The sequence below is a fragment of the Heterodontus francisci genome, chromosome 1 (assembly GCF_036365525.1).
Source record: "Heterodontus francisci isolate sHetFra1 chromosome 1, sHetFra1.hap1, whole genome shotgun sequence".
NCBI classification, from domain to species: domain Eukaryota; kingdom Metazoa; phylum Chordata; class Chondrichthyes; order Heterodontiformes; family Heterodontidae; genus Heterodontus; species Heterodontus francisci.
The window spans coordinates 127,143,046-127,156,388 of record NC_090371.1 but is presented as its reverse complement, the minus strand read 5'-3'; the positions used below and the strand labels follow the sequence as shown (position 1 = coordinate 127,156,388).

Genomic DNA, 13,343 nt, shown 5'->3' with positions numbered 1-13,343 from the left:
GTTCAGTAATTAGAGTTCAGGTACAGATCAGCTACAATCTAATCAAATGGCAAAACAGGCTTGAGGTGTTGAATGGTCTATACATAAATCTATGTTCCAATTTTCAATATAACAGCTGGAAAGGGAGTAGCCTGTTACAATTGGCCTCTAAACTTTGGCTGGAGAGTTGTGAGAAACCAGGGTTCCTCACAATCAAATAATCCCTGCTGGTATATATGATACATCATGTGACAGGACTGTGTTGGACAGGACAGCTCCAGGGACCCGGGTTCAATTCTGGGTACAGATATACAGCACTGAAACAGGCCCTTCGACCCACCGAGTCTGTGCCGACCATCAACCACCCATTTATACTAATCCTACACTAATCCCATATTCCTACTACATCCCCACCTGTCCCTATATTCCCCTATCACCTACCTATACTCGGGGCAATTTATAATGGCCAATTTACCTACCAACCTGCAAGTCTTTGGGCTTGTGGGAGGAAACCGGAGCACCCAGAGAAAACCCACGCAGACACTGGGAGAATTTGCAAACTCCACACAGGCAGTACCCAGAATTGAACCCGGGTCGCTGAAGCTGTGAGGCTGCGGTGCTCACCACTGTGCCGCCCCACTTTCCGTGTCAAAACTAGGAAATCAGAACTCCTGAGACAACAGGCCAACCATTTTTCCCTCCAACCTGAAGAATCAGAGGTAGGGCTAGAACTAGACTCGACAGGCCAGTGTTAGCAAAGATACAATTGGAACAGATGCAACTTGAATTGGAAGACAAGGAAAGAGAAAAAAAGAGAGAGAAAAAAAGAGAGAGAAAAAAAGAGAGAGAAAAAAAGAGAGAAAAAAAAAGAGAGAAAAAAAGAGAGAGAAAAAGAGAGAGAAAAAAAGAGAGAGAAAAAAAGAGAGAGAAAAAAAGAGAGAGAAAAAAAGAGAGAGAAAAAAAGAGAGAGAAAAAAAGAGAGAGAAAAAAAGAGAGAGAAAAAAAGAGAGAGAAAAAAAGAGAGAGAAAAAAAGAGAGAGAAAAAAAGAGAGAGAAAAAAAGAGAGAGAAAAAAAGAGAGAGAAAAAAAGAGAGAGAAAAAAAGAGAGAGAAAAAAAGAGAGAGAAAAAGAGAGAAAAAAAGAGAGAAGAGAAAGAAAAAGAGAAAAAGAGAAAAAGAGAGAGAAAAAAAGAACTTTCCAGAAGGAACAGGTGGAAAGGGAGCTACGGCAGCTTGAGTTAGCTAAGGGGCGACAGAGTAACCCCAGTGAAAGTGTGGCCAATATGGGGGTACAATTAATTCAGGGCCATGTGCTAAGCTTTGAAATTTTCCCAATTGATTCAAAGTTCAATGAGGGAGACGTGGAAGCATTTTTTGTATCTTTTGAAAAGCTTGCAAGGCAGTTAATATGGCCTGCCGAGAGCTGGACCCTCCTGCTACAAAGCAAGTTAAGAGGAAAAGCCCATGAGGTTTATTCACTGTTGCCAGACGAAAGTTCATCAAATTATGAACGGACTAAAAATGCTATCCTCGGGGCATACGAGCTCATACCGGAAGCCTACTGTCAGAAGTTCCGAACCCTCTGGAAACAAGCTGATCAAACTTACTTGGAGTTTGAGAGAAGTAAGCAGCAGGCTTTTGACTACTGCTTGAGGGTTCTTAATGAAAAGCCCACATATGAAAGCCTCAGAGAGGTGATTTTACTCGAGGGACTTAAACTCTCTCCCCCTCTCTATAAAGACTCATGTGGAGGAACAAAAAGTGCACAGAGCAAGGCAAGCCACAGTTCTGACTAATGCGTTTGCTCTAATACACAAGTCAGTTCCCCAGGGGAAAACCTTTCCTAGTCACCCCCCACAAACCTGAAAAGGACAAAGGGTGGGAAGGTGATAGGAGCCCAAACAATCCTGGGAGGGAAAAGAAATTTGGACACACAAGGAGCCTCTTCAAGCCAAAAAGGATAGTGCTGGGGAAAGTGAGAGTGACACCCAGAGACCGGTATGCTTCCATTGTAATAAGACAGGATACCTCAGAACTGACTTCTGGAAACTACGGAAAAAGCCTGGAGAGTTAATCGGGGCACACCCGCTCAGTGCAGGAGAAGGGACCTGATGGAAAGCGCAGCAGAGCAGGTTGTGACTTTAACTGCAGCAGTTGTAAGACGCAGAAAAAATACTGCTGTGGGTTCATGAAAATTTAGTGAGACCCTGAAGGCTATCAGCCGGTGGAATCCCAAGAGTAACCCCATACCCCTCGAGTGAGGCAAGCAAGGCCATAATCATACTCAGGGATACAGGGGCCACCAGATCCCTTTTGCTATGAAAAGGCCTGACCTTTCCCCCAAAGAGTGCAATAAATACCAGAATGGTGGTGAATGGTATTGGAGGCAGCGTACAGCCATCCCTTTACACCGGGTGCACTTGGGAGTGCAATCTAGTTTCGGGACTGGTGACTTTAGGGAATGTCCTTAGTTTGCTTGCAGACGGGGTTGACCTGCTCCTCGGTAATGATCTGGCAGGGGCGGTGGTAGTTTCCCCAGCAGTGCTAGAGAGACCGAAGGAGGTCAAAGAGACAGGGCAGTGGCAGGAGACGGTCCCCTGCAGTTCCCTTGAATGTGTAGTGATTCGGGCCATGGCCAAACCAGGTCCCCCAGAGGAGACTGAATTGGCACTGCAGACAGATGGCCATGCGGTCTGTCTGTCTGAAACTTTCTTTGGGAAGTTAAAGGACCCAGGGAATAACCAGTATTGAGAAAGTTAGCACAGGCTGCCCAGACTGAAACTGAAGCAGAGGGAGTCCCTGATTCTTACTATGTGAAGAATGAGGTGCTGATGAGCAAATGGAGTTCTCCTCACACACTTGAGGACAAAGAGCAGACAGTGGTTCACCAGTTGGTGGTGCCGCAGAGGTACCGGAGAGAAATATTAAGAATGGCCCATGAGTTGACAATGGCTGTACATATCGGTATACTTTTGGGCCTCCTTATCTCGAGAGACAATGGATACGCGCCTGGAGGTGGTCAGTGGTTTGTGAAGCAGCGCCTGGAGTGGCTATAAAGGCCAATTCTGGAGTGACAGGCTCTTCCACAGGTGCTGCAGAGAAATTTGTTTGTTGGGGCTGTTGCACAGTTGGCTCTCCCCTTGCGCCTCTGTCTTTTTTCCTGCCAACTACTAAGTCTCTTCGACTCGCCACAATTTAGCCCTGTCTTTATGGCTGCCCGCCAGCTCTGGCGAATGCTGGCAACTGACTCCCACGACTTGTGATCAATGTCACACGATTTCATGTCACGTTTGCAGACGTCTTTATAACGGAGACATGGACGGCCGGTGGGTCTGATACCAGTGGCGAGCTCGCTGTACAATGTGTCTTTGGGGATCCTGCCATCTTCCATGCGGCTCACATGGCCAAGCCATCTCAAGCGCCGCTGACTCAGTAGTGTGTATAAGCTGGGGGTGTTGGCCGCTTCAAGGACTTCTGTGTTGGAGATATAGTCCTGCCACCTGATGCCAAGTATTCTCCGAAGGCAGCGAAGATGGAATGAATTGAGACGTCGCTCTTGCAGGCATATCGGTATACGAGAAACCAAAGCCCGCATAAGACAGCAGTTTGACTGGCCAAAACACTATAAGGATGTAGTGGAGTACTGTAGAACTTGCCACACGTGCCAGGTTGTGAGAAATCCCCTACCTGTAGTAAAATCTTCAGGCCGAGCATTTATGTCGGCTTTTGGGAAAACCTGCAGTAGAAGGCTGGCGAATTGTGAGGGACCATGCAGAGAACAAAATGGGACAGACAAACACAGGTCTGGCAGAGAGTTAGAGAGGAAAGGGGAAAAAGGGACAACGAGGACAAGTTAAAGGAGGTCCGGGAGGATTCTTGGATGAAAACCCCCTACTGTCCATTCAGACAACCTTGAAATGTTGGAAAAATTAGACCCCACATCCTCCTATGTAAATGCAGACAACAGCAGCACCCTACCAGGACTGCTAACAGCATATGCAGAAACCTGCAGGGACAAAGAAAGTCCTCAAAAGGGCAGAGAAACCGTGAGGGTGATGCCTCACCTAGTTGAAGTGCTGCAGCCAAGTGCAGTGGAATCTGGACAAATACCTGTAGACAGGAATGTCCCAGAGCACACAGGGGAGATTAGCAAAGAATCTGCCCCCACAGTCAGGAGAAAAGGGGAACAATAATGCCCTGAAGTGAACAGCACTTGCATGACTCACCGGAACACTGTAAGTGAAGTCAGAGTAGATCCACCTACTCCAGACTCCCAGAATCAGAGCTCAAGTCAGAGCTAATTAAATCCAACAATCTCCCTGCAGACACCAAGAACAAAGGCAACCTAGACAATTACAGAAATTTACAGGCACAAGCTCCCCCAAAAACATGTTTGTTGGGATAAAAGCAAAATACTGCGGATGCTGGAAATCTGTAATATGAACAAGAAATGCTGGAAATATTCAGCAGGTCTGGCAGCATCTGTGAGAGAAAAGCAGAGTTAACATTTCAGGTTCTGAAGGGTCACTGACCTGAAACGTTAACTCCGCTTCTCTCTCCACAGATGCTGCTAGACCTGAGTATTTCCAGCATTTCTTATGTTTATTGGGAGACCTATCCCCAGCTTCTTACAAGCTGATACTAAAGAAACTTTAAACCCACTGGGCAACACCTATCTCAGACCCACCTTTAGGGAAAAGGGACAAATTAAAGCGGCACTGCTACAAAGAAAAAGAAAGGCTGAAACAATTTTAAGATTTCTGAATGGGTGAGAGCAAATGACAGAAATGCATGTTTGTTTTCCTGTATTTTCTCTTCTTTCGAATTTATAATGAAATGCTCCCCATAATCATATTTCATTCGGTATGGTGGTGGTGGTGTGACAGAAATCACACCTGCCAAATGGAAACATATTAATTTTGTCATATGGAATACTGCTTGAGAACTTCTTTTACTGGACACTACAAATGACTTTTATTTTAAAAAGCAGAACTGAACTGCAAAAAAAAAGGTCCCACATTTGCATTCTGAGAATTCAAGGGCTCGCTGAGAGACAGGAGTAAATTAACCAATCTAGCTGGTATTCACTGATTCAATTAGTGAGATTAATTTTGCCAATAGGGGTAATCAAAAGACGTCAACACCCCTTTGACTTAGTAAAAGCCAAACTCCAGCCCCCACCAAGTATGTCTGAAAGACTCCGAAATTCCAACAACCCTCCAGGAACTGTGGTTTCAAACAAAGATGGTCACATGACCTACCTGCTGGGGTAAGGCTCAGGTTTTTTTGAATTGTGCCTCAGTGAACAAAAGACTGCAACTGGACTGGCAGAGAAAAGTCTCTCTCTCAGTCTGTCTCCCTCTCCAGCAAAGTCTCAGGGAAGCCACGGTGGCAGCTTCTAAACTTCAAGACTGCAAAACTTTACAGATGACCATTGAAAAGACAGAGAAAACCTCCCTTCAACCTTCTGGTACCAGAGATGTGAGCCTGAAATTGTGCACATGGCACCAGCAAGGACTCCAAGACTTTAACTTGAATCACGGACGTTACATTAAGGACAGAATGTGTTCCATTTACTACCAACTCTACTTCAACCTCCCAATTCTTTCTTCCTCTCTGTATCTATTTGTATGTGTGTGTGCCTCTCATATGCATGTGAGCGTGGCTGCATCAGGTATTTTACTAATTTTAACCAGGTTAGAGTGAAAAGGTTAATAAACTTATATCTTTCTTAATTAAACTCAAGAAAACCTGTCTGATTGGTTCATTTGCAATTATATTCGAGGAACAATGAGCAAGTGCTCATTGAGGTAGTAAGTTAAAATCACTGCCTTAAAAGATAAACCATGTTACAGCCAAACCAGAGAAGGGGCGTGAGGGGAACCTGAGACCCCTTCCTCACCTGGTCTTAACATTTTGTAAAAGAGTAAAGAATTTATAAAAATACTGGTCAGCTCACAATTAGAGTACTGTACATAGTTTTGGACACTCCACTAAAGAAGGAACATTTTTAAAGTGTCTTTCATGACCTCAAGACATCCCAAAACACTTTACAGGAAAATTGAGCACTTTCGGCCTCTAGTTACTGCATAATGTAAGAAAACACAGTAGTCAATTTGTGACTATCAATATCAACAAATAGCAATGAGATAAATGCCAGATAATTAGATTGCATTTATATACCCCCTCTAAAATAGTAAAATGTCCCAAGGCACTTCACAAGAGTGTTAGCAAACAATTTTTGACACCGAGCCACATAAGGGCAGAGGACCAAAAGTTTAGTCAAAGAGGTAGGTTTTAAGGAAAGTCCAAAAGGAAGAATGAGAAGTAGAGCCACCGAAAGCTTTAGGGAGAAAATTCTAGATCTTGGGGCCGAAGGTGGTGAAAACATGGCTGCCAAAGAAAGAAGTGATTAAAATCAGCGATGCAGAGATCTGATATTTGTAGATCTGGGGGTGGTTACAGACCTGGAGGGGCGAGGCTACTTGGAATCTGAAAACAAGGATGAGAACTTTAAAATAAAGGTTTCATAATATTTGATGAGGCATAAAGTTGGCAGAACACTGTGATAACTCCTCTGCTCTTCTTCAAATATTGCCACATGATCTTTTGCTTCTGCCTTGGGTTAATAATTCATCCAGATGACAATCTTAAATTTACACAAAACATTGGTTCGGTCACAATTAAGAGTGTTGTGTATAGTATTGGATGTCCCATTATAGAAAGTGCATTAAATCCATAAAGAACCAATAATACAAATTCATCAGGATAATGCTAGAGATGCATGAAACATGAGATAGAATTATTTATTTATTTAGTTAGAGATACAGCATTGAAACAAGCCCTTCGGCCCACCGAGTCTGTGCTGACCAACAACCACCCATTTATACTAATCCTACATTAATCCCATATTCCCTACCACCTTCCCTCAATTCTCCTACCACCTACCTGCACTCGGAGCAATTTACAATGGCCAATTTACCTATCAACCTGCAAGTCTTTGGCTGTGGGAGGAAACCGGAGCACCCGGCAGAAACCCACACAGTCACAGGGAGAACTTGCAAACTCTGCACCGGCAGTACGCAGAACTGAACCCGGGTCGCTGGAGCTGTGAGGCTGCGGTACTAACCGCTGCGCCACTGTGCCGCCCACCAAAAGCAGAAAAGGCCGAGAAGATTTTATGAATTTTTTTAAACTTTGAATTTTAATACAATAAATAGGGAAGGATTATTTTTTTCTGTTTGGGTAGTGGGTGATGAAAGGTCATCAATTTAAAATCACGAGGAATGGCAAAGAAATTAGAAGGTTTCTTTTTAAAAACACAGTACAACAGGAAGAGATCAAATTAGTTGGTGTGATCGAAATGACAGTCACATTGCCCTGATGTCCTTATACAGATTCTGCTTTTAGAGGTTTACACCCAGGACATGGCGCGTGGTCGAGACAGAAACCACTGCATCTTAAGAGAAACTGGATAAATATTTAAAGCAAAGGAAAGTGACCAGAATGGGGCAGTTGGATTAACTTTGAATTGCAGCATCAAATGTCCAGCACAAGTCTGGTGGGTCAAATGGCCAGCATCGGTGCTGGTGAACTTGTATGTTCTGCTGTATGGGGGACATTTGTGTGTGCAAAATGGCTGCTGCATTTATCTACACAAAGTAATTCATTTTGAGAAGCACTTTGGGATACTTTAGAGAGATGTTATATAAATTAAACCTTATTCATTCATGCTTTGTATCACAAACTCTAAGAATTTAAAGGTATAGTGACTATACATCTGACTATACCCTTGCTCAAACTGAAAAACATTTGCAAACCAAAATAATTTTGTTATTCAATTTGTAAAAAAAAACTAAATGCAGAGAAATTTATACCACAATTTTTTTTAATAATTGATGGGGACCCTTCTGTATAGAATAGTCAACAACGCATAATTTAATAAACTAGTTCTAGTAGCCAAAAATTATCAACGAATGTCATAATTAAAAGTAGCAACTCAAATTTCAACACAAGTACTTATGCGTAAAGTGGAAAATCGTGAGGAAGTCCCCCCGCAGTCGTTAGATAGTTAATATGCCAGGCCTGTATCTAATCCTCTATCATTTAGATTGCACCAGCTATTCTCTCATCTTCCAGTTCTACAGGAATTTCCCTGATCAAGAAGTCATCTATTTTAATGTAGTATTTTCTATGTCCCTCGCTGTTTCCCTCCTTTACATCATAAAGTACATTTGCATCCCATTTGTAAACGGCTACTTCTTAACAGAAATATAAACAAACAACAGTCAAACTGATTTTCTGTACACAAGCGCCGTTCTTCCTTATCAGTTAACAGCGAACAGTAAAACACTTCCTGCAAAAAGTGGGGGAGGGCTCCGCTTGAAACATGTTGCGGCTTCTAACAAACTCAAAACGGTGAAGAAACATGAGGTCGTCAAAGTTTCTCCCATGATATCAAGTTAATTCTGATCAATATCTAACTCCTACAAGAGACATGAATGTTCACTTCCTGCAATTCGGCTCTCAAACTAATGCTCGTCCATAATCTAACGCCACCCTCTAACCTACTGTATAACGATTCATTTTCGGTCATATCTGTTACTTGCAAAATAAAAGAGAGATAAGAACTTTTCTCTTTTTAGGTTTTGTTTACCCAGGATTAGTGCTGTTTCAGAGTGACCGGCTCGGACTTGCCATGTCCGCACACACTTGTCTCCTGGGTGTAGTCAGTCCTCGCGCTGCTCAGGTGTGCGAGGATTGGGTTCTTTGCGCGCTCCGCTTACCTGCCTGGGCAGCAATTCCCGCCTCTCCTCCACAGCAACAGGCACTCCTCCGCTTTCCGCCTGTGTTTAACCGGACACTTGACTGCCTCAGCTAGCCACACACAACGAGTACTTCAACAAACAACAGAAAGCGACAAACATACGCAACCAGGCAGAGCACGCTGGGACAAAGTGTTCTTGGAAGGCTCTGCAAAGAAAAGCAGAAATTGAACAATTCTAGCTGAAAATCGAGTTCTTTCAAAGAAAGTGATTAAATCATCATGTAAAAGGAAGTGGACAATGCATCATAAGGATATACAGTATTACTCAAAATTCCCTTTGTAGGACCGATTGAACCGTATGCGTAATAGAAGATACAGTGTGACAGGAACCACCAAGTGTCGCTCTTTCGGCCAGTGTTTTCGGAGCCTGAATCTTCACACATTCCTGGGAAACAACTGTCCAAAGCTCCAGAAAACATGTCTGTCAAACACAGTTCTTTCACTATAGAGACATTTTTTGACATTATAGGGAACAGCAACATAAATTGCCAGTAAGTCGACAAATACAGAAAGTTGCAAACATCGGTTGCCATCGTCTTTTTCGAATCACCTCAAAGCACCCTTAACAATAGACACTATTTGTCTTATAATAGATTCGCAATGTGTGTGCCCTGTGTTCACAACTGTGCAACAAAGCACTCCTACTGCACAAGCTCGATAACCTTATATTTTACACCAGCCACCGTTATAGCCTTGCTGGTTACATTGCGAAATTTGGTCCGTTTTCTGTATGGGCTCACACCCACAAACTCATTTGATTTAGGAACCTGACAGCAGAGAAAGAAGGCTCTCTCAAATGACCAATCTTGACTACATTTAAAACCAAACCCCATAGACATGCTAACTCAATGATATTTTTATACTGTCGGTCTTGGCTCCAAGACAACAGTATAAAGTGGAAACTTCCAGCATCACTCTCCCAATTTACACACGTAGTGTGCCACCAGTCGCCCATGAACCCATGCAGGCCAGTATTTTGCATTGCCACCAACAGCAGCTGTCAGGACCCAGAACATTTCAGATTACATCATTTCAAGTTGTTCCTGCCCCACTGAACTTATTTCTTCCAATCCTGATTCTATCTTTTCTCCCCGGTCCAGTCTCTTCCCGCCTACATCCGTGACTCTTCTGACACCCTACGTCATTTTGACAATTTCCAGTTTCCTGACACTAACTGCCTCCTCTTCACTATGAACGTCCAATCTCTCTACACCTCCATCCCCCACCTGGATGGTTTGAGGGCTCTCCACTTCTTCCTTGAACAGAGGCCCAGCCAGTCCCCATCCACCACCAGCCTCCTCCGTCTGGCTGAACTTGTTCTCATATTTAACAACTTCTCCTTCAACTCCACTCACTTCCTTCAAAAGGTGTTGCTATGGGTACCCGCATGGGTCCCAGTTACGCCTGTCTTTTTGTGGGATATGTCGAACATTCCTTGTTCCAGTCCTACTCAGGCACCCTCCCCCCAACTCTTTTTCCGGTACATTGATGACTGTATCAATGCCGTTTCCTGCTGCCGCCCCGAACTGGAAAACTTTATCAACTTTGCTTCCAATTTCCACCCTACTCTCACCTTTACATGGTCCATCTCCGACACTCCCTTCCCTTCCTCGACTTCTCTGTCTCCATCTCTGGGGATAGGCTGTCTACTATAATTCATATAAACCCACCAACTCCCACAGCTACCTCGACTACACTTCTTCACACCTTGCCTCCTGTAAGGACTCCATTCCATTCTCCCAGTTTCTCCGTCTCCGAAGCACCTGCTCTGATGATACTACCTTCCACAACAGCGCTTCTGATATGTCTTCCTTTTCCCTCAACCGAGGATTCCCCTCCACTGAGGTTGATAGGGCCCTCAACCGTGTCTGACCCATTTCCCGCACCTCTACCCTCACCCCTTCCCCTCCTTCCCAGAACCGCAACAGGGTTCCCCTTGTCCTCACTTTCCACCCCACCAGCGTCCACATCCAAAGGATCATCCTCTGCCATTTATGCCACGTTCAGCGTGATGCCACTACCAAACGCATCTTCCCTTCCCCTCCCCTGTCAGCATTCCAAAGGGAACGTTCCCTCAGAGACACCATGGTCCATTCCTCCATTACACCTGACACCTCGTCCCCTTCCCATGCCACCTTCCCACTGCAATAGCAGGAGGTGTAATACCTGCCCCTTTACCTCCTCCCTCCTCACTATCCAAGGCCCCAAACACTCCTTTCGGGTGATGCAGTAATTTGCTTGTACTGCTTTCAATTTAGTATATGGTATTCACTGCTTACAATGCGGTCTCATCTACATTGAGGAGACCAAATGCAGACTGGGTGACTGCTTTGCGGAACATCTCTGCTCAGTCCAAAAACATGACCCCAAGCTTCCTGTTGTTTGCCATTTCAACACACCCCACTGCTCTCATGCCCACATCTCTGGGCTTGCTGCACTGTTCCAGTGAACATCTACGCAAGCTCGAGGAACAGCACCTCATTTGCCGATTAGGCACGCTACAGCCTGCTGGACTAAACATTGAATTCAATAATTTCAGAGCATGACTGCGCACCCCCCCCACCCCCCCCCCCACTTTTTTATTTTTATTTTTATTTAGTTTTATTTTAGTTTGTTTTATCATTCAATTTTTTTTTACCATGTGCCTGCCCACTGTTTTTTCATGTTTGTGCTTTTGGCTAGGGCTTTCATTATTCTGTCATTTAACACCATCTCTGCACCAACGCTTTGCCTTTCACTGCACCATTAACACACTCTTTGCCTTTGCCCCATGACCTCCTTGTCAGTTATTCTCTGTGACCCTCTGCCCTATCAACACATTCCCTTTTGTTCTCTTTTATTTGCTTAAAACCTGTTACATTTCTAACCTTTGCCAGTTCTGATGAAATGTCTCTGACCTGAAACGTTAACTCTGCTTCTCTCTCCACAGATGTTGCCAGACCTGCTGAGTATTTCCAGCAATTTTTGTTTTTATTTCAGATTTCCATCATCTGTACTATTTTAGTTTTATTTCAGATTCTGATACTGCTGGAGGTACATTTCATTTCCTTTGTATCGGTAAGTGCCAGCAGTAGTGGAAGTGTCAAGTAAGTGTTATTAATAGCAAATTAACGGACTAAAGCAACTATGAGTTGTTTAGTTGGTTAACATTTAATTAACAAAGTTAAATTTTGAATGTAAGTGAAACTCAATAACGTGGCTAACAGTCTGAGACAATATCATTTGTCTTGCTGATCAAGAATGGGCTTCACAAAACATTTTGCACTTGAGGTTTATCTGCAAGTTTTTGTTTGCACATGCATTGCAGAGAAGACATTACATTTCACACAAGGTCCTGTGTTGTAGCTTTGCAATTAGTGTATATAACCATAATTACTCTGCGTTTATCTGACAGGTGGAAATCTCATAACTTTCCACACATTCCTGGCTGTTTCCAAGGTTGGCAGATGCATACATGAGATTGGGCGAATCCCATCAAGAAGAATACTCATTTTTTTTATTCATTCATGAGATGTGGGCATCGCTGGCTAGGCCAGCATTTATTGCCCATCCCTATTTATTGCATGCGTGGCATGCTTTTGATTTATGTACCACTAGTAGTTAAAGCGGGGTTTAGGCTATGGCACATTTAATATTTAAATGCTTTTGGGCCTAACTCTCCTTCCAGTTTGATATTGCACGTACCTAAATTAAAACTTGTGATCTTATACCACTCAATGAAATGTTAGATGTACATTGTTTATGTTTGCTAAAAGCCTGGTTTGGAATTTAAACAAACTATCATCACTAAAATGGCTAGGTATGAATTTTGGGCAGCCAAACAGTGGAGTATGTTGCCAACCCTTGGGCCAGTGGAGAGCCTTGTGCCATTTTCTGACATGTACCCCATTAACATAGTCCAGCAAGCTGAATGTACCAAACAAGCATTACGTTGCAGCTCACCAGTTGGCCTGTGGAGGAATTTCAGTGTGGATGGAGTCTGCCGGCAGGTAGGTCTGCAGGTGGGCAGGAGACTGATTATAGACTAGGGCAAGCCCAGAGTAGCAGCAGCCCACAGTAGATCTGTAAGGCCTAGAGCAGCACTCCTGCTCTTCTTTGCCCCAGAAAAATGAAATCAATAAAGATTTGGGACCATTTTTTGAAATTTCTGATGAAAAGTCATCAATCTGAAATATTAACTCTGTTTCACTCTCCACAGAAGCTACCTGACCTGATGAGTATTTCCAGCATTTTCTGTTTCTGTTTCATATTTCCAGCATCTGCTGTATTTTGCTTTTGAAATTTCCAGTTGGGTCAAATGGATGAACAGATGCAGCACATGCTCCACCCATTTTTTCCTCAAAAGTGCAATCAAAATCCTATATATGAATTACATTGGGTCTACAACATGCAAATAGGCTATTCAACCCGCTGTTTACGCGGGTTGAATAGCCCGGTCAATGCCGCTGTTTACGCTCCACATGAATCTCCTCCCATCACTCTTCATCTAATCCTATCCTCATACCCTTCTATTCCTTTCTTCCTCATGTGTTTATCTT

At 43.6% G+C, this 13,343-nt stretch overlaps 1 protein-coding gene across 5 annotated transcripts in view; it reads right to left on the bottom strand.

Moving 5' to 3' along the window:
• tec (tec protein tyrosine kinase) overlaps positions 1–8,953 on the bottom strand; it is a 220,643-nt gene extending 211,690 nt beyond the window's left edge. For 2 of the 5 annotated variants that reach the window (XM_068035836.1, XM_068035808.1), the window contains exon 1: positions 8,635–8,757. The gene's annotated coding sequence lies outside the window, so the exon portion shown is untranslated. The other 3 variants (XM_068035798.1, XM_068035818.1, XM_068035846.1) reach the window with 3 other exon arrangements.
• Positions 8,954–13,343: the final 4,390 nt, after the last annotated feature.